Raw genomic sequence first — 26,997 nt, 5'->3', positions numbered from 1 at the left:
TGTGCCTGGTCATGTGAATAGTTAAATTGTTATTGAGTTATCCACATTTGATCTCACTTTATTATAAATACTTTGGGTAGGATATGATACATCCTTGTATTCAAATACTCATTTATATGTTATTTTAGTGTTCTAATTTCCTACATCTCAGTTAATAAGTTAAAAACATAGCATAAATCTTTTCTCAGGCATACTTTGAATTTTTCTACACAAATTTTTTAAAATTTGAGTTTTTACTATAAGAGTTTGAATTAAGACTAACAAGCTGCTGATTCTGTTGTTAGTCTTGTGCCATTCTACAATTTATTTGAATTCTTCTCACCGTATCTTTTTAAAAGTTTGATGTTTTTATCATGTTTAAATAAATCTGAAATTTAAAGTGTTTGCCAGCAGTTTAAAATCTAGTCAATAATTCTGAGGTTTAGAAGTTAATTTTCTATTATTGAGTATAAAATTAAGGTTCAAGGAGGAAAGGACAGTAACACCAGAATATTAAATGATCTCAATGGAACATTCCATATGGGTCTGTTGTTTCACTAGTGCTTACAATGTTAAGGTTATAAAAGAATTCCTAGGTCCAGATTCTACCTGAGTTTCTGTCAGCAGCAATTTAAACCCAGATGATATCTTCAGTGATTTTGAGTTAAAAGAAACATGAAATACCTCCACAAGGTCAAAATGCTTGAAATAGAGAATCCAAGAGAGTAAATGATTGACATTTGCAAAGTGAAAGCTTCTTTTGTGGCCTTATAAAATCTTTTCAAACTGAATTGAAACAAAGCTCATAAAGTATGAACTTTTGAAAAATTAAAGAACCTTACTAAGTGATGATAGTGGGTAATTTTCAGAGAATTGATTAAAACATGTATATAAATTGTACCACTGTTTTAGAAACCTATTCAGCTATTTTAAAAATAACCTTCCTTGAAATAGAAGATATTTTAGAAAATAGGGAAAGTAGAGAAAGGTGTAAAATTCCGTTACTACCACCACCCAGATATAATAGGAATAATTTAATGTACATGTAAAATAACCATATCAACTTAACTGCCCAAGATCATACTGATTAAACAATTCAGTCTCTTGCTTTTTAAAGCATTATACTAAGAATATTCCAATGTCATTTGAAATTCTTTGAAAATATTGCTTTCATTGTTTCATGATATTCTGTTTTATAGATATAATTAATTGTGTGTGTTTTAAATTTTAGAACATTTAGGGTTTTTTTTGTTTGTTTGTTTGTTTTGTTTTGTTTTTTGATAGAGTCTTGCTCTGTTGCCCAGGCTGGAGGGCAGTGGCACAATCTTGGCTCACTGCAACCTCTGCCTCACAGGTTCAAGCGATCCTTCTGCCTCAGCAGCTGAGTCTGCCTAGTTGAGACTACAAAAATTAGCTTCCACCACATGAAGCTAATTTTTGTATTTTTAGTAGAGATAAGGTTTTACCATGTTGGCCAGGCTGTCTCAAACTCCTAACCTCAGGTCATCCGCCCACCTTGGCCTCCCAAACTACTGTGATTACAGGCGTGAGCCACTGCACCTAGCCAAACATTTAGTTTTTTTAAAATATTGCTTAATGTGGAAATTGGCATTGTTATAAATAAACTTGTGTTAACATTTTCAATTTCTATTTTTTTTAGGTTAAAATCCTAGTAGAATTAAAAGGTCCAATTGCATTTCAGAAAGTTTGCACTAATGTATGTTTACTTCAGTAGAGTATATACTTAGTCTGTGGATTTATTAGTAGCTTTTCCTAATTTTTAGTACATGTTTGTGAAAATCAGTTGTTTTTAATTTGTATTTTTTAAGTGTGAAAGATTGAACATTTGCAGTCGATTTACCTGTTATTTATTTACACGTCATTTTCTGGAAATTGCCTGTGCGTGTCTTTTGCCAGTTTTTCTTCTTTTAGGGTCTTAATGTTTTTCTCGTCAGCTTATCTAATAAACTCCTTTTATATTTAGGATGATAAAACCCTTATCTTTGTGGCAAAGATCTTTGGCATTTGCCTTTTTTGATTTAATTTTAAGATACAAAAACTTTTTATGTAAATTTAGTCTAATCTGTTCATCTTTTCTTTTGTGAATTATCCACTATAAATAGTTGTTTTCAGCTTCATGTTTTGATATTTATAAATATACCCAACATCAAACATTTTCTACAACGTACTTTACTCAGTAAAAAGCTCTTTGGATTTTGACATGGCATTTACCAGCTTGGGTTCCTGGTCTATAATTTTAAGTGGTGTCTGAAGGATTATACTGGAATTCTGCCAGGGTAAAGTCATTAAAAGCCTTTGAGCAACAATTCAGCATCTTTTTCAAATTTAAGAAAAGCTCCATATGGCATAATTATTCAAAGCTAAGGTCATAGAAACTACTTAAACCTTTAAAATTTATAATTAAAGGATTAATATTAACTTATGAAGACATTGTCATTTAGGCTTAAGATGGATTTCCAACCTCAATTTTGTTCTTTTTACTTTCATCTTTTCCCGTTTTCCCTTGCTAAAAAATGTGAACTTTTATATCCTTAAACTTTAAATTAAATGTTATCCTCAGGTTAAAATTATAAAACTGATTGACAAACAATATCCTGTATATTTTTTATTATGTTCCACAAATATTGGTGAATTTAAAGTTGGCATTTTTCTCTGGATATATAAGCTGTAGCCTGGTCTAATGGATAATGGCACCTCTAAATATAAGAAGAAATTAATTTTCCAAGTAAGAACATACACAAATAACTTGTAAAACTTAGGATGTGTACATAATTTGAATGTGATGAATTGATGTTCATTTATATTAAGGTTTGTATTAATGTGCTTTTGAATGACATAATTTGTAAAGCTTTCTTGAATATGAAAGATGTTATAATCTTGTCTTATACAAAAACTAAGACTTTTTTTGTCAAAATATACAAATCAAACCAAATCAAGTATTTTAGTTAAATACATTTATGTGTCTCATATGTAACAAGAGGAAATGGATGTTCCTTAGATCCTTTTTACATGAGCCCCCAGCTCTCCTACTTCATCTGATTTGGATGTGAGACAGTTGTATCGCAGTGACTCCGTATCTGGAGAATTTGTTTATTAACAAAAAAAATCAAGGTACCTACCATCATTAATGTTTGAGTATTTACATGTTCAGAGGTCTATCTTCCTTACCTAAGAGGGACTGCAAAGCACAGTGTCAATGTGGAGTCATGGATGTAGTTGGAAACAGGCTGCTCCCTGCTGAATGGCTTTCACAGTTTCCCAAAGAATCTTTCCCTCTTTCTCCCTCTGCTTTCTGCTGCACGTTAAAGAGTACTTTATTTTCTGGCAATCCAGGAGAGCAAATCAATAGCTTAATTTCAAAGTCTAGTTTTCTGAAGCTTAAAAACTATGTTTTATTTGGAGAAAATTAAAAGAGTATATTTTATGTTAAGGTTATTTGAAAATAAAACCTAGAATTGTAAATGAATTAGTTTAAAGTAGGCATTTAAAAATTACAAGATTAATCCTCCTTTGTCCTTCTGTAGCCTAATTTGTACTATTCTAATAGAACCATTAAAAATTGGAGTTCTGTATTCCTCAGAGGTTTTTGGTTTTGTCTTTTTGGATGTCCTGTGGGGAAAAATTTTATATTTAAAATAAATGAAAATGCCTCAGGTCAATACAGCAAAAGATAGTGACTCAACTTGGGAAGTTACTGAAAGTAGAAAAGCTTATTTGCTACTGTCAAAGGTCTATATTTAGATGGAGAGAAGTGGGAGTGAGTAACATAAGCAGATATTTGTGTCCTAAGTCTCGTGTGTGTGTGTGTGTGTGTGTGTGTGTGTGTGTGTGTGTGTGTGCGCGCATGTACAGTTTAGGTCTGGGGAGATTTTTTTTTGGTTTGTTTTTTGTTGTGTTTGTGTAAGATTAGTGCTGATAATTATGCAAACCTTTAAAAATACATATCGTTATGTAAGAATTGTACATATTTATTGGATATATATGATTTTGGGGGTGGGGAGGTCCAGGGGACAGAGTCTTGCTTGTTGCCCAGGCTGGAGTGCAGTGGTGCAATCCTGGCTCACTGCAACCTCCACCTCCTGAGTTCGAGCAATTCTTCTGTCTCAGCATCCCGAGTAGCTGGGATTACAGGTGGCTAATTTTTGTATTTTTAGTAGAGATGGGGTTTCACCATCTTTCCCAGACTGGTCTTCAACGCCTGACCTCATGATCCACCCGCCTCGGCCTCCCAAAGTGCTGGGATTACAGGCATGAGCCACTGCGCCCAGTCATAATACTTTTATACATTCTTGCAATGTGTCATGATCAAATCAGAGTAATTAGGATATCCAACATGTCAAACATTTATCATTCCTTTGTGTTAAGAAGATTTCAAATCTTATTTTCTAGCTATTTTGAAATACACAATAAATTATTGTTAACTATAATCACCCCACTGTGCTGTCGAACACTAGAACTTCTTACTTATATTTAACTGGATTGTTGTAGTCATTAACCAACCTCTATTTATGCCTTCTTCTCTTATTCTACTCCCACCTTCATGAGATCCACTTTTTTAGCTCCCATATATGAATGACAACATGCAATATTTGTCTTTCTGTGCCTGGCTTATTTCAGTTAACATAATGACATCTAATTCCATCCATGTTGCTGAAAATGAGAGAATTTCATTCTTTTTATAGCTGAGTAATACTCTGTTATGTATATATTGCACATTTTCTTTATCCACCCCTTTGCTGATGTTGCACTTATGTTGTTTCCATGTCTTTGCTATTGTGAATGATGCTGCAATTAACATGGGTATGCAGATATCTCTTTGGTAGGCTAATTTCCTTTCTTTTGGATATATATTGGAATTGATAGGTTACGTGCTAGATCTGTTTTTAGTTTTTTGAGGAATCTTTATACTGTTTTCCATAGTGACTATACTAATATTCATTCCCACTAACAGTATACTAGTGTTCCCCTTTCTCTGTATCTTCATCAGCATTTGTTTTTTTGTCTTTTTGATAATAGCAATTTTAAGTGGATAAGCTATCTTCTCATTGTTGCTTTGGTTTGCATTTCTCTGATGATTAGTGATATGGAGCATTTTTTTCACATGCCCTGTTGGCAATTTGTATGCCTCCTTTTGAAAAATGTCTATTCAGGTCACTTGCCGATTTTTAAATTGGATTGTTTGTTTTTTGTTGTTGAGTTCTTTATATATTCTGACTATTAATCTTTTGTCAGATGGATAGTTTGCAAATATGTTCTCTCATTTCTTTTTACTCTTGATTGTCTTCTTTGTTATATAGAAGGTTTGTGCTAATACATATTTACTTCAATATGTTTTAAGATTTTTAGCTTAATATAATCCCATTTTTCTGCTTTTTCTTTGGCTGCCTGTGCATTTGAAGTCTTACCCTAAAAAATCTTTGCCTAGACCGATGTTTTCTTCAAGTAGTTTCAAACTCTTAGGACTTACATTTAAGTCTTTAATCCATTTTGATTTGATTTTTGTGTAAGGTGAGAGAGAGGGATCTGGTTTCGTTCTTCTACATATGGATATCCAGTTTTCCCAGTACTGTTTATTGAAGGGACTGTCATTTCTCCCAAGTATGTTCTTGGCACCTTTCTTAAAAATGAGTTAGCTGTAAAGGTGTGTTGGATTCTCTCTTCTGTTCCATTGGTCAATATGCATATTCCTCTGCCAGTACCATGCTGTTTGGGTTATGATAGCATGGCAGTATCTTTTGAAGTCTGATAGCGTGATTCTTCCAGCTTTATAATTTTTGTGTAAGAACACTTTGGCTTTTTGGGGTCTTTTGTGGTTCCATACACATTTTAGAATTGTCTTGTATATTTATCTGAAGAATATCATTGGTATTTTAATACAGATTGCAATGAATCTGTAGATCGTTATGGGTAGTGTGGGCATTTTATCATTGTTAATTACTCCAATCCATGAGCATGGAGTATCATTCCATTTTCGTGTTCTCTTTAATTTCTTTGATAGTGTTTTAAGTTTTCAGCATAGAAACTTTTACTACTTTTGGTTAAATTTATTCCTAGATTTTTTTTTGTAGCTGTTATAAATGGGATTGGTTTCTTGAATTTTTTTTGAAGATTGTTCACTGTTGGTGTATTGAATTGCTACTGATTTTTGCATGTTGATTTTATGTCCTGCAACTTTACTGACTTTATTTGTTTTAACATTATTTTGGTGGAGTCTTTAGGTTTTTCTAAATATAGGATCATGTTGTCTGTGAATAAGGATAATTTGACTTCTTCCTTTCTAATTTAGATGCCCCTTATTTTTTTCTCTTACCTAATTGCTCTGACTAGGACTTCCAATACTATCCATGTTGAATAGAAATGGTGAAAATGAGCATCTTTGAATTATTCCAGATTTTAGAGGAAAGGCTTTCAGTTTTTCCCTTTTCAGTATGATGTTACCTCCTGGGTTTGTCATATATGGCTTTACTGTTTTGAGAAGTGTTTCTACTACGTGAGGTTTGGTGAGAAATTTTTAAAATCATAAATGGATGTTCAATTTTATTGAGTGATCTTTCAGCATCTGTTGTTGAAGTGATCATATGGTTTTTGTTCTTGGTTTTATTAATGTGATGTGTTACATTTGTTGATGTGTTTATGTTGAATCATCCTTGCATCCCTGGGATGAATCCCACTTGATCATGATGAATGATCTTTTTAATGTGTTGCTGAATTCAGTTTGCTAGTGTGTTCTTGAGGATTTTTACATCTATGTTCACGAGGGATATTAACTTCTAGTTTTCTGTGTGTGTGTGTGTGTGTCCTTGTCTGGTTTTAGTATTAGGTGAATGCTGGCCTTGTAGAATAAGTTTAGAAGTATTCTCTCCTCTTCAGTTTTTTTTTTTTTTTTTTTTTTTTAAGACTTTGAGTAGAATTGGTATTAGTTTTTCTTCAAATGTTTGGTGGAATTCAGCAGTGAAGCCCTCAGATTTTGGGTTTTCCTTTGCTGAAAGATTTTATTACTGCTTCAGTCACATTACACATTACTAGTCTGTTCTGGTTTTCTATTTCTTCATAGTTGAATTTTGGTATGTTACATTTATCCAGAAGTTTATCCATTTTTTCTGCTAATAGATTTTCCATTTTGTTGGCATGTAGGTGTTCATAACAGACTCTAATGATCCTTTATATTTTGGAGGTATCAATTTTTAACATCTCCCTTTTTATCTCTGGTTTTATTTATTTGGATCTCTTTCTTATTTAGTCTAGCTAAAGGTTTGTTAGTTTTGTTTGTCTTTTTTAAAAACAAAATTTGTTGATTTTTCTGCTTTGTTGATTTTTCTTTTTTTTGGTTTCAATTTCAGTTATTTTTGCTGTAATCTTTATAATTTTATTTTTTCTACAAATCTGGAGTTTGATTTGTTCTACCTTTTATATTTTCTAGGAGTTCATTGCTAAGTTGTTTACTTGATGTCTCTCTGCTTTTCTGATGTAGGCATTGATTGTTATAATCTTCCCGCTTTGAACTGATTTTCCTGTATCTCTTAGGTTTTAGTGTGTTGCATTTTCATTTTCATTTGTCTCAAGAAATTTTAACATTCCTCTTTTAATTTCTTCATTGATCCATTTCTTATTCAGGGGTCTGCTGCTTAATATGCATGGATTTGTGCAGTTTTAAACATTCTTTTTATTATTAATTGCTAGTTTTATTCCATTGTGATCAGAAAAGATACTTGATATAATTTTGATTTTTAAAAATCTGTTAAGACTTGTTTTGTGACCTAATATATGACCTATCCTAGAGAATCTTCCATGTGCTGTTGAGGAAATGTTCTGTAAATGTCTGCAGCAGTTGGGTGGAATATTCTGTAAATGTCTGTTAGGGCCATTTAGTCTACAGGACAGTTTGCCTCAAATATTTCTTTGCTGATTTTCTGTCTGGATCATTTGTCCATTCTGAAAGTGGAATGTTGAAGTCCCCTATTATTATTATTTTGCAGTCAGTCTCTCCCTTTTGGTCTATTAATTTTTGTTTTTTATATTTGGGTGATATAGTGTTGGGTGCAGATATATTTACCATTATTACATTATCTTTCTGTATTAATTCCTTTATTATATAATATTCTTTGTCTCTTTTTTAACAGTTCTTTACTTAAAGTCTGTATAATCTGATAAAAGTGTAACTATTCCAGCTCTTTTATGGTTTCCATTTGCATGGGATATCCTTTTCTGTCTCTTCACTTCAGTCTGTGTGTGTCTTTATAGGTAAAGTGAGTTTCTTGAAGACAGCATATAGTTAATCTTGTTTTTTTAATCCATTCAACTCTTTCATGTCTTTTAATTGGAGAATTTAACCCATTTGCATTCAAAGTTATTATTGATAAAAAAAAGAGTTTACTGCTGCCATTTTCTTACTTGTGTTCTGGTTGTTTTGTAAATCCTTTCTTCCTTCTTTACTGTCTTCCTTTGTGGTTAAGTGATTTTCTTTGGTAGTATGTTTTGATTCTATGCTATTTTTAGTATATCTATTGATTCTATGCTATTTTTAGTGTATTTACTTTGCTTTGTGATCACCATGAGGCTTACAAAAATAAATTTTATAAAAGATTATTTTACATTGATAATTACTTAACTTTGAACACAACCAAAAAAAAATAGCAAAAAAAAAAAAAAAAAACACACTTTAACACCATCCCCTTCACCACATTTTGACTCTTTAATGATTCAGTTTACATCTTATATTTCCTCTTAGCCAATTATTATAGTGATTATATTTAAATAGTTTCATGTTTTAGTCTGCATGCTCAAGACATAAGTGGTTTAGTTGCCTCCATTACAGTATTAGACTATTCTGAATCTGCCTGTTTTCTTGTTTTTCCAAGTCAGTTTAATGTCTTTAGATGTTTTTTTGTTACATGTTAGCATTCATTTTTTTCAGATTGAAAAACTCCCTTTAGCATTTTAGGTAAGACAGGTCTGCTGTTGATGAATTAATTCCCTCTGCTTTGGTTTGGCTGGGAAAATCTTTATCTCTCCTTCATTTTTGAAGAATAGCTAAGTTGGGAATGTGTTCTTAGTTGCCAGTTTCTCCTTTCTCCCTCAGAACTTGGAATATTGCATGCTACTCTCTGCTGCCCTTCAGGGTTTTTTTTTTGAGAAATTCACTGAAAGCCATATTGGGGCTCCAGTGAATGTGATATGTTTCTTTTCTCCTGCTACTTTGAGTATTCTTTTTTTGTCTTTCATTTTTGTTATTTTGATTATTGTGTGCTTTGGGGATTTCCCCTTTGGGTTAAATTTGATTGATTACATCTTTCTATGCCTGGATGATATAATCTTTCTTGGGATTTGGGAAATTTTCAGTCTTTTTTTTTTTTAATATGCTTTGTGGGCCTTTTTCTGTCTTGGGAATTTCTGTTATGTGGAGATTCATTCACTTTATGATGTCCCATAAGTCTTTTGTTTTTGTTTTTGTTTTTGTTTACTTTTATTTTAGGTTTGGGGGTACATGTGAAGGTTTCTTGTATAGGTAACATCGTTTAGCTACCACTTAAAAATGAGAATATGTGGTCTTTGGTGTTCTGTTCCTGTGTTAGTTTTCTAAGAATGATAGCCTCCAGCTCCATCATGTTCACATAAAAGACATGATCTCGGAGTTGATCTAAGATGGAAAAATAGGAACAGCTCCGGAGTGCAGTTCCCAGCAAGTACAATACAGAGAGTGAGTATCCACTGCATTTCCAAACAAGTTTTCATATCCCACAGACCAGGAGATTCCCGTGCCGAAAAGCACCACAAGTTTTCAGCACAGCGGTTTCAGCCGGTGCAGGCTTGGCATACAGACTCTCACACAAATCTGGGCTGCTGTTTCAACTGGCTCCAGGAATGCCTGGAAGACAGAGGTGCCCGTTCAACTGAAAGGGAGGGGGCCGAGACAGGGAGTGAGGCGATCTGGCTTGGCAGGTACCACCCTGACAAAACAAGCAATCTGAAATGCTCTGGATTGAGAGTTTCACAGCAAGTGCAGCTGGACCTAGGGTGATCCAGCTCAGTGGAGGAAAGGCAACCACCACTACCGAGGCAGTTCACACAGCAGCTGGGCAGAGCCTGCAGCAGCTTAGCAGCACCTCTGCTAGCAGACTGTGACTAAGCTACTCCATGTGGGGCAGGGCATCTATGAAAAAAGGAAGCAGCACATCAGGAACGTACAAATAAAGCGACCTTCCTAGGACAGAGCACCTGGGAAAAGAGGCGGTTATGATTTCCACTGCACCAGACTTAAATGTACCTGCCCAGCATCTCTGCATGGAACAATGGAGTTTCCAGCACAGCACTTGAGCTCCTATAAGGGACAGACTGTCTCCTCAAGCAGCTCCCTGACCCCGGTATACCCAAAGAGACACCTCATAAAGGAGAGCTCAGGCCAACATCTGGCAGGTACCCTACTGGGATGAAGATAACAGAAGAAGAAACAGGCAGCAACACTTGCTGTCTGTTCTGCAGCCCCCATGGATGATCCCCAGGGAAGCAGGGTCTGGAGTAGACTTCCAGGAGTCCTGCAGCAGAGGGGCCCAACTATTAGAAGGAAAACTAAGAAAAAGAAAGAAATAGCTTCAACATCAACAAAAACTATGAAGACCACAGGTAGATAAAACCACTAAGATGGGAAGAAACCAGTGCAAAAAGGATGAAAACACCAAACACCAGAACGCCTCTCTTCCTCCAAGGGATCACAACTCCTCACCAGCTAGGGATCAAAGATGGAGAATGAATCTGATGAATTGACAGAAACAGGCTTCAGAAGGTGGGTAATAACAAACCTCTCTGAGCTAAAAGAACATGTGCTAATCCAATGCAAAGAAAATAAGAACCTAGAAAAAAGATTAGATGAGATGCTAACTAGAATAAATAGCTTAGAGAAGAATGTAAACAACTTGATGGAGCTGAAAAACACAGCACGAGAACTTCTTGAAGCATACACCAGTTTCAATAGCTGAATCGACCAAGCAAAAGAAGGGATATCAGAGACTGAAGGTCAACTCAATGAAATGAAATGAGAAGGCAAGATTAGAGATAAAAGAGTGAAAAGAAATGAACAAAGCCTCCAAGAAATGTGGGATTACATAAAAAGACGTAATCTGTATCTGATAAGTGTACCTGAATGTGACAGAGAGAATGAATCCAAGCTGGAAAACACTCTTGAGGATATTATCCAGGAGAACTTCCCCAACCTAGGAAGGCAGGCCAACATTCAAGTCCAGGAAATACAGAGAACACCACAAAGATATTCCTCAAGAAGACTAACCCCAAGGCACATAATCGTCAGATTCACCAGAGTTGAAATGAAGGAAAAAATGTTAAGGGCAGCCAGAGAGAAAGGTCGGGTTACCCACAAAGGGAAGCCTATCAGACTCATAGTGGATCTCTCAGCAGAAACCCTACAAGCCAGAAGAGAGTGGGGGCCAATATTCAACATCCTTAAAGAAAAGTACTTTCACCCTAGAATTTCATATCCAGCCAAACTAAGCTTCATAAGCGAAGGAGAAAGAAAATCCCTTATGAACATGCAATTGTTCAGAGATTTTGTCACCACCAGGCCTGCCTTAAAAGAGCTCCTGAAAGAACCATTAAATATAGAAAGGAACAAGCAGTACCAGCCACTCCAAAAATATACCAAATGGTAAAGACCATCGACATAATGAAGAAAATGCATCAACTAACAGGCAAAACATCCAGCCAGCATCAAAATGGCAGAATCAAACTCACGCATAACAATATAATCTTAAATATAAATTGACTAAATGCCCCAATCAAAAGACACAGACTGACAAATGGGATAAACAGTCAAGACCTATCAGTGTGCTGTATTCAGGAAACCCATCTCATGTGCAAGGATACACATAGGCTCAAAACAAAGGGATGGAGGAAGATTTATCAAGCAAACGGAGAGCAAAAAAAGGCAGGAGTTGCAATCCTAGTCTCTGATAAAATGGACTTTAAACCAACAAAGATCAAAAGAGACAAAGAAGGGCATTAGATAATGGTAAAAGGACCAATGCATCGAGAAGAGCTAATGATCCTAGATATATACGCACCTAATACAGGAGCACCCAGGTACATAAAGCAAGTTCTTAACAACCTACAAAGAGATTTAGACTCCCACACAGTAATAGTGGGAGACTTTAACACTCCACTGTCAATATTAGACAGATCAATGAGACAGAAAATTATCAAGGATATCCAGTACTTGAACTCAGATCTGGACCAAGTGGACCTATTGGACATCTGCAAAAATCTTCACCCCAAATCCACAGAATATACATTCTTCTCATCACCACATCACACGTACTCTAAAATCGACCACATAATTGGAAGTAAATCACTCCTCAGCAAATGCAAAAGAACGGAAATCATAATAAACACTCTCTCAGACCACAGGGTAATCAAATTAGAACTCAGTGTTAAGAAACTGACTCAGAACTGCACAACCTCATGGAAACTGAACAACAGGCTCCTCAGTGTTGACTGGATAAAAAATGACATGAAGGCAGAAATAAAGATGTTATTTGAAACCAATGAGAATGAAGACACAACATACCAGAATCTCTGGGACACATTTAAAACAGTGTCTGGAGGGAAATTTATAGCAGTAAATGCCCACATGAGAAGTGAAGAAAGATCAAAGTCGACACCCTATTGTCAAAATTGAATGAGCGAGAGGAGCAAGATAAAAAAAAAACTCAAAAGCTACCAGAAGTCAAGAAATAGCTAAGATCAGAGCAGAACTCAAGGAGATGGAGACACAAAAGAAAACCCTTCAAAAAAATCAATAAATCCAGGAGCTGGTTTTTTGAAAAGATCAACAAAATAGACAGACCGCTAGCCAGATTAATAAAAAAGAAAAGGGGGAGGAATCAAATAAATGCAATAAAAAACGAGAAAGGGGATATCACCACTGATTCCACAGAAATACAAACTACCATCAGAGATTACTACAAACAACTCTATGCACATGAACCAGTAAACCTGTAAGAAATAGATAAATTCCTGGACATTTGCACCCTTCCAAGCCTAAACCAGGAAGAAGTTGAAACCTTGAACAGACCAATAACAAGGGCTGAAGTTGAGGCAGCAATTAATAGACTACCAACCAAAAAAAGTCGAGGTCCAGATGGGTTCATAGCTGAATTCTACCAGATGTACAAAGAGGAGCTGGTACCATTCCTTCTGAAACTATTCCAAACAATACAAAAACAGGGAATCCTTCCCAAATCATTTTATGAGACCAACATCATTCTGATAACAAAACCTGGCAGAGACTCAACAAGAAAAGAAAACTTCAGGCCAATATCCATGATGAACATAAATGCAAAAATCTTCAATAAAATACTGGCTAACCAATTGTAACGGCACATCAAAAAGCTTATCCATCACAATCAAGTAGGCTTCATTCTGAGGATGCAAGGCTGGTTCAACATACGCAAGTCTATAAATGTAATCCACTGCATAAACAGAACCAAAGACAAAAACTACATGATGATCTCAATAGATGCAGAGAAGACGTTCAAGAAAATTCAACAGCCCTTTATGCTAAAAACTCTCAATAATCTAGGTATTGAAGGAACATATCTCAAAACAATAAAGCTATTTACGACAAACCTACAGCCAATATCATACTGAATGGGCAATAACTGGAAGCATTCCCTTTGAAATACAGCATTAGACAAGGATGCCCTCTCTCACCACTCCTATTCAGTATAGTACTGGAAGTTCTAGCCAGAGGAATTAGGCAAGAAAAAAAAAATGTATTCAATTAGGAAAGGTGGAAGTCAAATTGTCTCTATTTGCAGACGACATGATTGTGTATTTAGAAGACCCTACCATCTCAGCCCAAAATCTCCTTAAACTGATAAGCAACTTCAGCAAAGTCTCAGGATACAAAATCAATGTGCAGAAATCACAAGCATTTCTATACACCAATAACAGACTAATAGCCAAAGCATAAGTGAACTCCCATTCACAATTGCTACGAAGAGAATAAAATACCTAGGAATACAACTAACAAAGGATGTAAAGGACCTCTTTAAGGAGAACTACAAACCACTGCTCAAGGAAATAAGAGAGGTCACAAACACATGGAGAAACATTCTATCCTCATGTTTAGGAAGAATCAATATCATGAAAATGGCCATACTGCCCAGAGTAATTTATACATTCCACCCTATCCCCATCAAGCTACCAATGAGCTTCTTCATAGAACTGGAAAATACCCACCTTAAACTTCATATGGAACCAAAAGAGAGCCCACAGAGCCAAGACAATCCTAAGCAAAAAGAGGAAAGCTGGAGGCATTACTCTACCTGATTTCAAACTATACTACAAGGCTACAGTAATCAAAACAGCATGGTACCAGTACCAAAACAGAGATATAGACCAAGGGAACAGAACAGAGGCCTCAGAGGCAACACCACACATCTTCAACCATCCAATCTTTGACAAACCTGACAAAAACAAGCAATGGGGAAAGGATTCCCTGTTTAATAAATGGTGTTGGGAAAACTGGCTGGCAGTGTGCAGAAAGCAGAAACTGGACCCCTTCCTGACACCTTACACTAAAATTAACTCCAGATGGATTAAAGACTTAAACATAAGACCTAACACCATAAAAACCCTACAAGAAAACCTTGGCAAAACGATTCAGGACATAGGATAGGTAAGGACTTCATGACTAAAACACCAAAAGCATTGGCAACAAAAGCCAAAATAGACAAGTGGGACCTAGTTAAACTCCAGAGCTTTTGCACAGCAAAAGAAACAATCGTTAGAGTGAACCTGCCACCAACAGAATGGGAAACAAGTTTGCAATATACCCATCTGACAAAGGGCTAATATCCAGAATCTACAAAGAACTAAAACAGGTTTATAAGAAAAAAGCAAACAAAGCCATCCAAAAGTGGGTGAAGGATATGTACAGATACTTTTCAAAAGAAGACATATATGAGGCCAACAAACATATGAAAAAATCCTCATTATCACTGATTATTAGAGAAATGCAAATCGAAACCACATTGAGATACCACCTCATGCCAGTTAGAATGGTGATCAGTAAAAAATCTGGAGACAACAGATGCTGGAGAGGATGTGGAGAAGTAGGAATGCTTTTACACTGTTGGTGGGAGTGTAAATTAGTTCAACTATTGTGGAAGACAGTGTGGCCCTTACTCAAGGACCTAGAAATAGAAATTCCATTTGACCCAGCAATCTCATTACTGGGTATATACCCAAAGGATTACAAATCATTTTATTATAAAGACACATGCACATGGATGTTCATAGCAGCACTGTTTACAATAGCAAAGACGTGGAACCAACCCAAATGCCCATCAATGATAGACTGGACAAGGAAAATGTGGCACATATACACCATGGAATACTATGCACCCATAAACAAGGATGAGTTTGTGTCCTTTGTAGGGATATAGATGAACCGGGAAAGCATAATTCTCAGCAGACTGACATGAGAACAGAAAATCAAACGCCACATGTTCTCACTCATAGGCGGGTGTTGAACAATGAGAACACATGGACACAGGGAGGGGAGCATCACACACAGGGTTCTGTTGCAGGGGGCCAAGGGAGAGACAGTGGGAGACGGGGAGATCAGGAAGGGATAACATGGGGAGAAATGCCAGTTGTAGGTGACGGGGGGGATGGAGGCAGCAAATCACATTGCCACGTGTGTATCTATGCAACAATATTGCATGATCTTCACATGTACCCCGGAACCTAAAGTACAATAAAAAAGCAAAGGAAAACACACAAACAAACAACACCAACAACAAAAAAGACGTGATCTCATTCTTTTATGGCTGCATAGTATTCCCAGTATATATGAACCACATTGTCTTTATCTGGTTTGTCATTGATTAATACTTAGGTTGATTCCATGTCTTTGCTATTGTGAATAGTGCTGCAGTGAACATTCATGTGCATTTGTCTTTATGGTAGAATGATTTATATTCCTCTGGGCATGTACCTGGTAATGGGATTGCTGGGTTGAATGGTAGTTGTGTTTTTAGCTCTTTGAGAAATGGCCAAACTGCTTCCCACAATGGTTGAGCTAATTTACACTCCCACTAACAGTGTGTAAGTGTTTCATTTTCTCCACAACCTTGCCAGCATCTGCTGTTTTTTGACTTTTTAATAATAGCCATTCTGACCGGTGTGACATGGTATTTCATTGTGGTTTTAATTTACATTTCTCTAATGATCAGTGATATTGAGCTTTTTTTCATATGCTTGTTGGCCGCATGTGTGTCTTCTTTTGAGAAGTGTCCATGTATTTTCCCAGTTTTTAATGGGGTTGTTTGTTTTTCTCTTGCAAATTTGTATTCCTTATAGATGCTGGATATTACACCTTTATCAGATGCATGGTTTGCAAATATTTTCTCCCATTCTGTAGGTTGTTTGTTTACTCTATTGATAATTTCTTTTGCTGTGCAGAAGCTCTTAAGTTTCATTAGATCCCATTTATCAACTTTTGTTTTTATTGTGATTGTTTTTGGTGTCTTTGTCATAAAATCTTTGACCATTCCTATGACCAGGATGGTATTGCTTAGATTGTCTTCCAGGGTTTTTATACTTTTAGGTTTTACATTTAAGTCTTTAATTATTCTTGAGTTGATTTTTGTTTATGATATAAGAAGGGATTCAGCTTCAGTCTTATGCATACGGCTAGCCAGTTATCCCAGCAACATTCATTGAATAGGGAGTCTTTTCCCTGTTGCTTATTTTTCTCAGCTTTCTCAAAGATCAGGTGGTCATAGGTGTGTGTCCTTATTTATGGGCTTTCTTTACTGTTTCATTGGTCTGTTTGTCTGTTTTTGTACCAGTACCAGGTTGTTTTGGTTAACATATCTCTGTAGTATAGTTTGAAGTTGAGTAATGTGATGCCTCCAGCTTTGTTCTTTTTACTTAGGATTGCTTGGCTAGTCAGACTCTGTTTTGGTTTTATATGAATTTTAAAATAGTTTTTTCTAATTGTGTGAAAAGTGTCATTGGCAGTTTGTAATGTATAGCATTGAATCTATAAATTGCTTTGACCATTTTAATAATATTGATTCTTCCAATCCATGAGCATGGAATATTTTTCCATTTGTTTGTGTCTTCTCTGATTTCTTTGAGTACTGTTTTGTAATTCTCATTGTAGAGATTGTCGCCTCCATGTTTAGTTGTATTCCTAGATATTGTATATATTTTATTATTTTTGTGGCAATTGTAAATGGATTGCCTTTCTGGGTTCACTGTTGGTGGTATATAGGAATCCTAATGATTTTTATACATTGATTTTATATCCTAAAACTCTGCTGACATTTTTTATTAGCTGATGGAGCTTTGGGGCCAAAACTGTGGGGTTTTCTAGATAGCGAATCATGTGATCTGCAAAGAGAGAACATTTGACTTCCTCTTTTCCTATTTAGGTGTCCTTTATTTCTTTCTCTTGCCTGACTGCTCTGGCTAGAACTTCCAGTACTATGGTGAACAGGAGTGGTGAGAGAGGGAATTCTTGTCTTGTTCTGGTTTTTAAGGGAAATGCTTCCAGCTTTTACCCATTCAGCATAATGTTGTCAATGGGTTTGTCATGGATGGCTCTTATTATTTTGAGACATGCTCCTTTAATGCCTGTCTCATTGAGAGTTTTTAACATTAATTGGTGTTAAGTTTTATTGAAAGCCTTTTTTTGCATCAACTAAGATAATCGTGTGGTTTTTATCTTTAGTTCTGTTCATGTAATGAATCACATTTATTGATTTGTATATGTTGAATCAACCTGGCATTCTGAGGATGAAATCTACTTGATCATGGTGAATTAGCTTTTTGATGTGCTGCTGGATTCAGTTTTGCCAGTATTTTGTTGAGGATTTTTCATCAAGGATATTGGCCTAAAGTTTTTTTTCTTTTTATTTGTTGTTGTTGTTTTTGTTTTTTTTGTGTGTGTGTCTGCTCAAGGTTTTGATATCAGGATGGTGCTGACCTTGTAGAATGAGTATGGGAGGAGTCCCTCCTCCTCAAGTTTTTGGAATAATTTCAGTAGGAATGGTAGTAGCTCTTCTTTGTACATCTCGTAGAATTTGGCTGTTAATCCCTCAGGTCCTGGACTTTTTTTGTTTGGTAGCCCATTTATTACTGATTAAATTTTGGAGCTTGTTATTGGTCTGTTCAGGAAATAAATTTATTTCTCATTCAGTCGTGGCAGGATGTATGTGTCCAGGAATTTATCCATCTCTTTTAGGTGTTCTAGTTTGTATGCATAGGGGTGTTCATAGTAGTTTCTGATGGTTATTTTTATTTCTGTGGAGTCAGGGTTAACATTCCCTTAGTCATTTCTAATTGTGTTAATTTGGATCTTCTCTCTTTCTTCTTTATTAGTCTAGCTAGTGGCCTATCTATCTTATTAGTTTCTTTTCAAAAAACAAACTCCTGGATTCATTGATCTTTTGAATTTTTTTGTGTGTCTCAATTTCCTTCATTTCAGCTCTGGTTTTGATTATTTCTTCACTTCTTCTAGCTTTGGGGTTGATTTGTTCTTGCTTCTCTAATTCTTTCAGTTGTGATGTTAGGTTGTTAATTTGAGATCTTTCTAACTTTTTGATGTGGGCATTTAGTGCTATGTATTTCCCCCGTAACACTGCATTAGCTATGTCCCAGAGATTCTAGAATGTTGTATTTTTGTTTTCATTAGTTTCAAAGAACTTCTTGGTTTCTGCCTTAATTTTATTATTTACCCAAAAGTCATTCAGGAGCATATTGTTTAATTTCCATGTAATTATGTGATTTTCAGTGATTTTCTTAGTCTTCTGTTTTTATTGCACTGTGGTACATCAGTGTGTTTGGTATGATTTCAGTTCTTTTGCCTTTGTTGAAGATTGTTTTATGTCCAATTTTGTGATCAATTTTTAGATTATGTTCTATGCGGCAATGAGAAGACTGTATATTCTGTTGTTTTCCCTATAAATCTTGAGCTTTTCTCACATATTTTCTTTTTCTTTTTTTCTTCTGTGAGTAACTTTATACATTCTGTCTTTAGGCTTGCTAATTCTTTCCTATGCTTTGTCAAGTCTGCTGTTGAAACTTTGAAAAGGGGTTTTAAGTTCAATTATTGTATTATCTTTTCTAAGATTTCTATTTGGTTTTTTATTTATTTCAATTTCCTTGTCAAATTTCTCACTTTGTTCCTGGGTTGTTTTCCAAATTTCTTTTAGTTTTCTATCCATATTTGCTTGTGATTTTCCAAACTTCTTTAAAAGTATTATTCTGAATTCTTTGATATTTCACAGTTCATCAACTCTTCTGAGTCTATTGTTACTTTCTTTTGGTGGTGTCATATTCCCCTGAGTTTTCAGAATCCTTCATCTTTATGCTGATGCCTGCACATTTGAGGAGACAGCCACCTCTTCCAGTTTATGCAAGAGTTCTTTGGTTGTAGCATACCTTTACTGCTTAGCATCGGAAGTTAAATGCTGACCTGTTGTTTCTTCCCATTCTTCAGAAGACTTATAGTGAGCATTGGAACTGAAGCACTGGAACTAACTCATTGCCTTGCCATTTTTTTTCTGGTCTGGGGAAGACTTATAGTGAACTCTAGAACTTAAATGCTTATCTGGAACAAAATCACTGCCTGTCATTGTTTTCTGGTTTGGGGAAAGCTTATAGTGAGGATTGTAAGTTAAATGTTGCCCTTGAACTACCTTCCTGACCTGCCATTGTTTCCCAGCATAAGGAAGACTTAAGAAAGCACCAGAATTTAATCTCAAACTTTTAGTTGTTTCTGGGTCAAGGCAAGGCTCCATAGAGCACTTGAGCTTTATAGAAAATGTTGGCAAGAATTCGAGTCTTCCCACAGATTCTGCCCCCTGCAGGAATACAGCACCAACCAGTCTCTTTAATGTGAATTCCCCACTGATTGAAGTACAGAGTAGCTGCCAAGATCCATGTACCAGTTCATGTAATCAGTGCCAGCTGTTTGTCCCCAATTCACCCCAATTGGTTGAGTATTCCTGGCACTCCCATTACTTCCTGCAGTACAAGACCAGAATGGCCTTCCTGTGAAGATTCCCAGACCTGTGGGGAAATCTAAAGTCTACCTCCTCTTCCCTTGGAAACTGAATCTAGAGAAATTTTGTGTTAGGGACATTATGATGGCTTGTGGGAGAGGGCAGCACAGTCCAACATGAATATTTCTCCTACCAGTCATGGTTTCTCTCAATTCTGTGGGCCCAGGAAGTTTTTCATTTTCTCCTCCAAGTTCTAGTGAACTAGGGATGGTATTCTGTCTTTGGATAGTTTTTTAGTTAGATTTTTGTGGCAGGAGTGATGCCAGATAATCTATTCCACCATCTTGCTGATTCCACTGCCAGTCTTTGCCTGTATAAATTTATTGATCCTTTCATCGTAATAGCCTAATTGGGTAGTGCATCTGTTTCTTATAACACATAAGTTAATAAAATGGAAAATATATTTCACTAGGATCTTTATCAATGATGAAATGATTCCAAATAAGAACAGAAAGAATAATTTATGGTACTACTTTGATATCTTGCCATTAATAGGATATCTGTACATCTTGATTTATCTGAAACATTCTCACTTTTACCTGTTGTCCCAGTATCTTGTGTGACTTAGCATTTACTGCTGTCCCTTTCACTGTTACATATGTCCCAGCTTTCATGCTAAGTTATACGGTCACTTTAACTATAAGAGTACTTTTTGTGTAAAAGATGCACCTTTTCTTTTTATGTCTTCTCTTCTTTAATTATTGAATATAATTATTCTTAGTGAGCCTAAAGACAATGTATAAAATTGCTACATATATTTTAAATGAGTGCTTTTTTTTGACAGTAATAGCAAATTTAGGTTGTAGATAACTAGACTGAAATTATTTTAATATTCCAAGCAGCCTTTCTGATGTTTTTCAACAACACATCCACATTTCAAATAGCATTTTATGCACTTAGAACCAAACTTATTTTCTCTTTATTAAGAGACTCAGGGATGTTGGAATACAGGGACAGAGACTCTTATTTCATACTTCTGGCTCCTGTGTTTAGCCTTTCCATGAGGGGAGGACAATAGAATTAGCTGATGGGCATAAGGCTGCGTAGATATGTTATGGGTATAGTACAGTGAAAGGTTCTGGGTCGAGAGTCAGGCCTGGTTCTAACCCTTATTCATAATCGAAAAAAAGTATTTTCTATGAGCCTGGTTTGTCTGATCCAGCATTGTATGGATTAAATAAACTAAAATTTGGAAGTGGTTGAGTAATTTAATTAAATTGAATATATTATGGGACATGGTAAATACATGACCACCAAAAGTGTAGTTAGCTTAACTAAACCTCTTCCTTCTTATAAGTAATAAAGAAAATGCTAATTAAGACATACTATTTTTTACATATTGAAAAGGTAAATTAGTTTAAATATCAAGCATCACTTTAAATTAACAATTCCAAAATACCGAGGATACAGTTAGTAAACACTCTAAAATGCTATTGGTAGAAATATAAATTGGTACAGTCTTCCTGAAAGCCTTTGGTTATCTGTATTGTGAACCTTAAAAATATCCCTAGATTTGACCTAGTAATCTATTCCTTAGTTAGTATAACATCAGTGTCAAAACTCAAAATCTCCTAAAAACATATTAATCTCACTTTTGAATATTGTAAAAAACAAAATATTAGGCAGGATAATCTATTAGCACATTTAAAATGTCATGCATCATAATCACATTGATTTTATTCCAGGAATGCAAAGATGGTTTGATATTAGGAATACTATTATTAATAGTGTAAATTACTATACTGATAAAAAAGAAAAATCATTTGTGATTATTTATATACTAGTTAGAGTCAGCCTAACTTGCTGTAAAAAGGAACTCAAAAATGCAGTGGATAAATTAAATAAGAAAGCTTATTTCTCTCTTGCGTAACAATCCAGATGCATTAAGATGGCCCAGGGCTGGGATCAAATGGTTCTTTTTCATGAGGTCACTTAGGAACCTAGGCTGACAAGTGAGATGCCTGTCATCCTCAACATGCTATATCCATCTCTGCTTTAAAGGCTGCTGTTCCAGTGGATACCATTTCTCAGCCAGCAAGAAGAGTGGAAAAAGATGAGGAAGACTAATAATTCCTTTTAGGGAATTTCCGTGGAAATTGCACATATCATTCTGACATTTTACTGGAGGAAACAGTCCCAGGGCCACACTTGGGGCAGCAGGGACATGTTTGCATGCACTGTGCTAAAAGTTGCAGGGAGACTATTTTTAAAAGAAATGAAGAAAAAAAAATGAAGAACAGATACTGGGGAACAGTTAACAGACTAATGGTTTTCAGCATTGTATGCCTATTTTTTGTACAGAAGCTCCAGGCACTTAGGATATAGCAATGAGCAAAATCACATATATTCCTGTCCCCTCAGAGCTCATTCTAGTAGGAGCGATACATTGTTAGCCATGAACATGCTGTAGAAGCGACTTATATAGAATTTTTTTAAGTGTCAAAATGTTATTACAAAGGAAATGATAGAGAAGACTCCAGGAGACTCTGGAGTCCCAGGGCTGGAACCATTTTATATAGTATGGCCAAAGCTGGCTTCATCAAGAAAATAACATTCAAACAAAGATGAAGAAGTTGAGTGAGGCATGTTGATATTCGGGGGCAGAAATTGCTGATAGAGGGAAGAGGTACTGCAGAGACCCTAAGGTAAGAGCATGGCTGGCATGGCTAGGGGACTTAAGGAAGCCAATGTAATTAGAGCATGGTGGACAAGGGAGAGCGAGTTAAAATGACATTAGAGGCATTCTAAGGCCTTGATCACGTGAGGCCTTTGAGGCTGTTCCAGTGACTTTGACTTTAACTCTGATTAATGAGAGAGTAAGAGGGTATTAAGCCATGAAGGGACATGATTTGATTTAGACTTTAAAAGATCATTCTAGCTGCATGAGAACAAAGGTGGGAAACCAATGGGAAGGCGACTTTGGTAATCCAGATGAGAGGAAATGATGGTGGCGTAGACCCGAGTGGTAGCTGGGGAGGTGATCATATTCCAGATATATTTTAAAGGAAGAGTAAATATAGTTTTCTGATGAATTTGATAGGGGGCATGAGGGCGAGAAAGTAAGCCACAGATAAGCTTACTGTATTAGAGTTTTCTAGAGGGACAGAACTAATAGGATAGATGTATATATGAAAGGGAGTTTATTAAGGAGTGTTGACTCACGTGATCAAAAGGTGGAGTCCCACAATAGGCTGTCTGCAAGCTGAGGAGCAAGGAAGCCAGTCTGAGTCCCAAAACCGCAAAAGTAGGGAAGCTGACAGTGCAGCCTTCAGTCTGTGGCTGGAGGCCTGAGAGCCTCTGGCAAACACTGGTGTAGGTCCAAGGGTCCAAAAGCTGAAGAACTTGGAGTCTGATGTTCAAGGGCAGGAAGCATCCAGCATGGCAGAAAGATGAAGGCCAGAAGACTCAGCACATCTGTTCATTACACTTTCTTCTGCCTGCTTCCAGCCATGCAGGCAGCTGATTAGATGATGCCTACCCGGACTGAGGGTTGGTCTGCCTCTCCCAGTCCACTAACTCAAATGTTAATCTCCTTTGGCAGCATCTTCACAGAGACACCCAGGAACAATACTTTGCCTCCTTCAATCCAGTCAAGTTGACACTCAGTATTAACCATCACACTTACACACAGGAAAACATGGAAAGAAATATGCTAGTTCATTTCACTGTGAGATGGGATATGTGAATTTTGAATTGTATTTTTCTGCATTTCTAAATGTTCTCTTATTATACACTTTATAAGCTGAACAGTAATGCATAGAAGTCAACATTTCATCATACTGTTACCCTGTTCCTAAGTCCTAGGGCATCTTTAGCCTGCCTCCTTTCTGTTTTCTGCCCCTGGGAAACCAAAATCACAAAGAGGGTGTGCTAGCCCTTTATCCTTGACATCACATTAGCTGCCATCAGGAACTGAGCAGAACAGTTTGATTGTGATGTCACTATCTCACCTCACCCCCACCTAAGAGATTGTGTGGGAGAGCCTCAGAGACTCTAACTCTTTGGGCCCATGTCTAAGGAGGCTCGGAGGCTATGCTTTCATTAGCTTCTCATTAGAAACTCTGCCTGCCCTGCAGCCTGCACTGAGGGCTCTAATCACTGCTTCTGAGCTCTTAATGGGGTCAACGAAGATGTGGGCTTATCTGAATTTAGACCATCCACTTCCCAAGGAAAACCAAGCCTTGAGACTGATAGAGATGAAAGAAGAGAATGCTAATGCCCCCAACACAGAGCAGGCAGGAAGTTTGAGGCCTCTGAGGGATACAGGAAAATCTAACCTCAAAGAGAAGAAGGTAAGAACAAGACAACCTCTGTCCTCCTGACATAGAAATCTTACTGAAAAAATAAATCTCATTGCTGAGCTGAGTTAGACACTGGTAATATAAAAACAGCCCCTGCCCTCAAGGAGATGAATTTTGGTGGGGCAGGGATGATGGAACAAACTGTGATCACATTGACCAGAAATAAGGGCCATCATCTAGAGATGTTGGACTGCATGCCCTGGGAAACACAGGGAAGTGTCTGACATCTGAGGGCAACAGGCAGAATCAGGCAGAACTTTCTGGAAGAGGTAGATTGTGAGCTAATGGCACTTTCTCCCTTGCTCAAAAACTTACAAAGTGCCACAGCCCAAGAAAAAATGAAATTGTCACAGCTGCCTAGCTGTCTGGCCAAGAATTTGCATAATTTAATTTCCCCTCTATACTTTTACTTGTTTTTCTTATGTATTTATTTTAATTAATTAATTTTAAGTTATAACTGGTTTGTATTGTACAGTTCAGTGGTGTGAAGTACATTTAAATTGTTATGCAACCATCACCACTGTCCATCTCCTGAATGTTATTTTGTAAAACTAAAACTGTGCCCACTGAACAATAGCAGTCACAGTTTCTCTCCCCCTAGTCCCTGGCAACCATCATTCTACTTCCTGTCTCTATATATTTGGTGCTCTAGGGCAGGGGTCCCCAATCCCTGGGCCACAGCCTGGAACAGCCTGTTAGGATCCAGGCTGCACAGCAGGAAGTGAGCAGTAGGTGAGCTACTTCCTGATGAGCTAAGATAGAACCAGTTCATACCAAAACCATCCTTCTACCCCCATGCTGTGGAAATGTCTTCCACAAAACCTGTCCCTAGTGCCAGAAAGGTTGGGGACCGTTGCTCTAGGGTACCTGATATGAATGGAATTATATTGTAGTAGCCGTTTTATGACTGGCTTATTTCACTTAGCATAATGTCTTCAAGTTCATCCACATTGTAGCATGTGTCAGAATTTCCTTTTTTCCTAAAAATGAATACTATTCCATTGTATGTATATACCACATTTTGTTCATCCATTCATCTGCCGATGGACAGACACTTGGGTTGCTTCCACCTTTTGACTGTTATGAATAATGCTTTTGTGAACAGGGGTATATAAATATCTGTTCTAGTTTCTGCTTTCAGTTCTTTGGGGTATATACTTAGAAGTAGAAATTGGTCGATAAGAGAATTCTGTTTGATTTTTCGAGGAACCGCCATACATTTTCCATAGCATCTGCATCATTTTACGTTCCCATCAGCAGTGTACAGGGATTCCAGTTTCTCCACATCATTGCCAGCACTGTTTCATAATAACCATTGTAATGAGTGTGAGTTGATATCTTCTACCTTTCTTAACTGTCTCTCCCACCGCAGATAACAGTCTGTGCTGTGCCCACTCCCAGACAACCCCCTTTTCCATAAATAGTCTGTAAACTGTCCCCCTTCATGGTGTCACACACATTTTCCCCTCTGCCTGGAGGACTTGGTAACTCATCCTTCTTCCTCAAAGACGTTACTTCTCCTTGCCTTCCTCCTTTCCACACCAACTCAGAAGCAGTCAAGTTCTTTCTTGTATTCCTCTAACTCTTCATTTATTCCTCTTTCTAAAACAAATAAACTTATATAGGTTATGTACAGTTCTGCAAGTTTTGACAAACCATCACCACATCAAGATAAAGAACAGTTCCATCACCTCAAATGTTTCTCCAGATCTTTGGCCCCAGCACACTTCTTTTCTCATGCTCCAGCTCCTAGTAACCACTCATCTATTTTCTGTGACCATGGCTTCTCCTTTTCTGGAATGTCATGTAAATATTCATGAGGAAGACTTTTGAATCTGGCTTCTTTCCCTTTGCATAATGCATTAGAGATTCACCCATGTTGTTGTGTGTCGCTATAACCTGTTCCTTTTTATTGCTTAGTGATATTCTATTGTATGGGAGTACCAAAGCTTATCCATTCTCCAGTTGGGAAATACCTGGGCTGCTAAGCATTCACATAAAGATTTTGTGTGAATATACACTTTAATTTCACTTGAGTAAACAGAGAGAAATAAGATTGCTGAGGTCTATGTTAGGTATATTTTTAAATTTTACTAGAAACTGACAAACCGTTTCCCAAAGTAACTATGTAAGTTTGCACTCCCAGCAGCCATGTATGAGAGTTCCAGTTAGGTTGCATCCTTACCAGCCCTTCATATTGTGGAGTTAATAATGTTATTTTAGTCATCCAAATACAGATATCTCACCATTCGTGTCCCTAATGACTAATAATGTTGAGCATCTTTTCACATGCGTATTTTGTCATGTGAATATCTTCCTTGGTGCAGTATCTATTAAAATTTTTTTGTGATTTTTTAAATTGTTATTTTCTAATTATTAAATTTTGAGAGTTATTTATGTATTCTGGATTTAAGTTGTTTATAAGATATGTGATTTGCAAACACTTTCTCCCAAATCACATAACAGAGATACTTAATTTTTGTGAAGTCTGACTTACCAGTGTATTCTTTTATAGATCATGTTTTTGGTGTTGTCTATAAAAAAATCTTTACTTAACCTAAGGTCACAAAGATTTTCTCCTGTTTGCCTCTAGAAGTTTTTAGTTT

At 36.5% G+C, this 26,997-nt stretch overlaps 1 protein-coding gene across 11 annotated transcripts in view; it reads left to right on the top strand.

The window, feature by feature from the left end:
• CEP112 (centrosomal protein 112) overlaps window positions 1–26,997 on the top strand; it is a 641,834-nt gene that overhangs the window by 330,587 nt on the left and 284,250 nt on the right. The gene's annotated exons all lie outside the window — the stretch shown is intronic.

Source organism: Sapajus apella, unplaced genomic scaffold, assembly GCF_009761245.1.
Source record: "Sapajus apella isolate SASKATOON/1434 unplaced genomic scaffold, GSC_monkey_1.0 scaffold48, whole genome shotgun sequence".
Lineage (NCBI taxonomy): Eukaryota > Metazoa > Chordata > Mammalia > Primates > Cebidae > Sapajus > Sapajus apella.
This window is presented reverse-complemented; position numbering and strand designations above follow the sequence as displayed.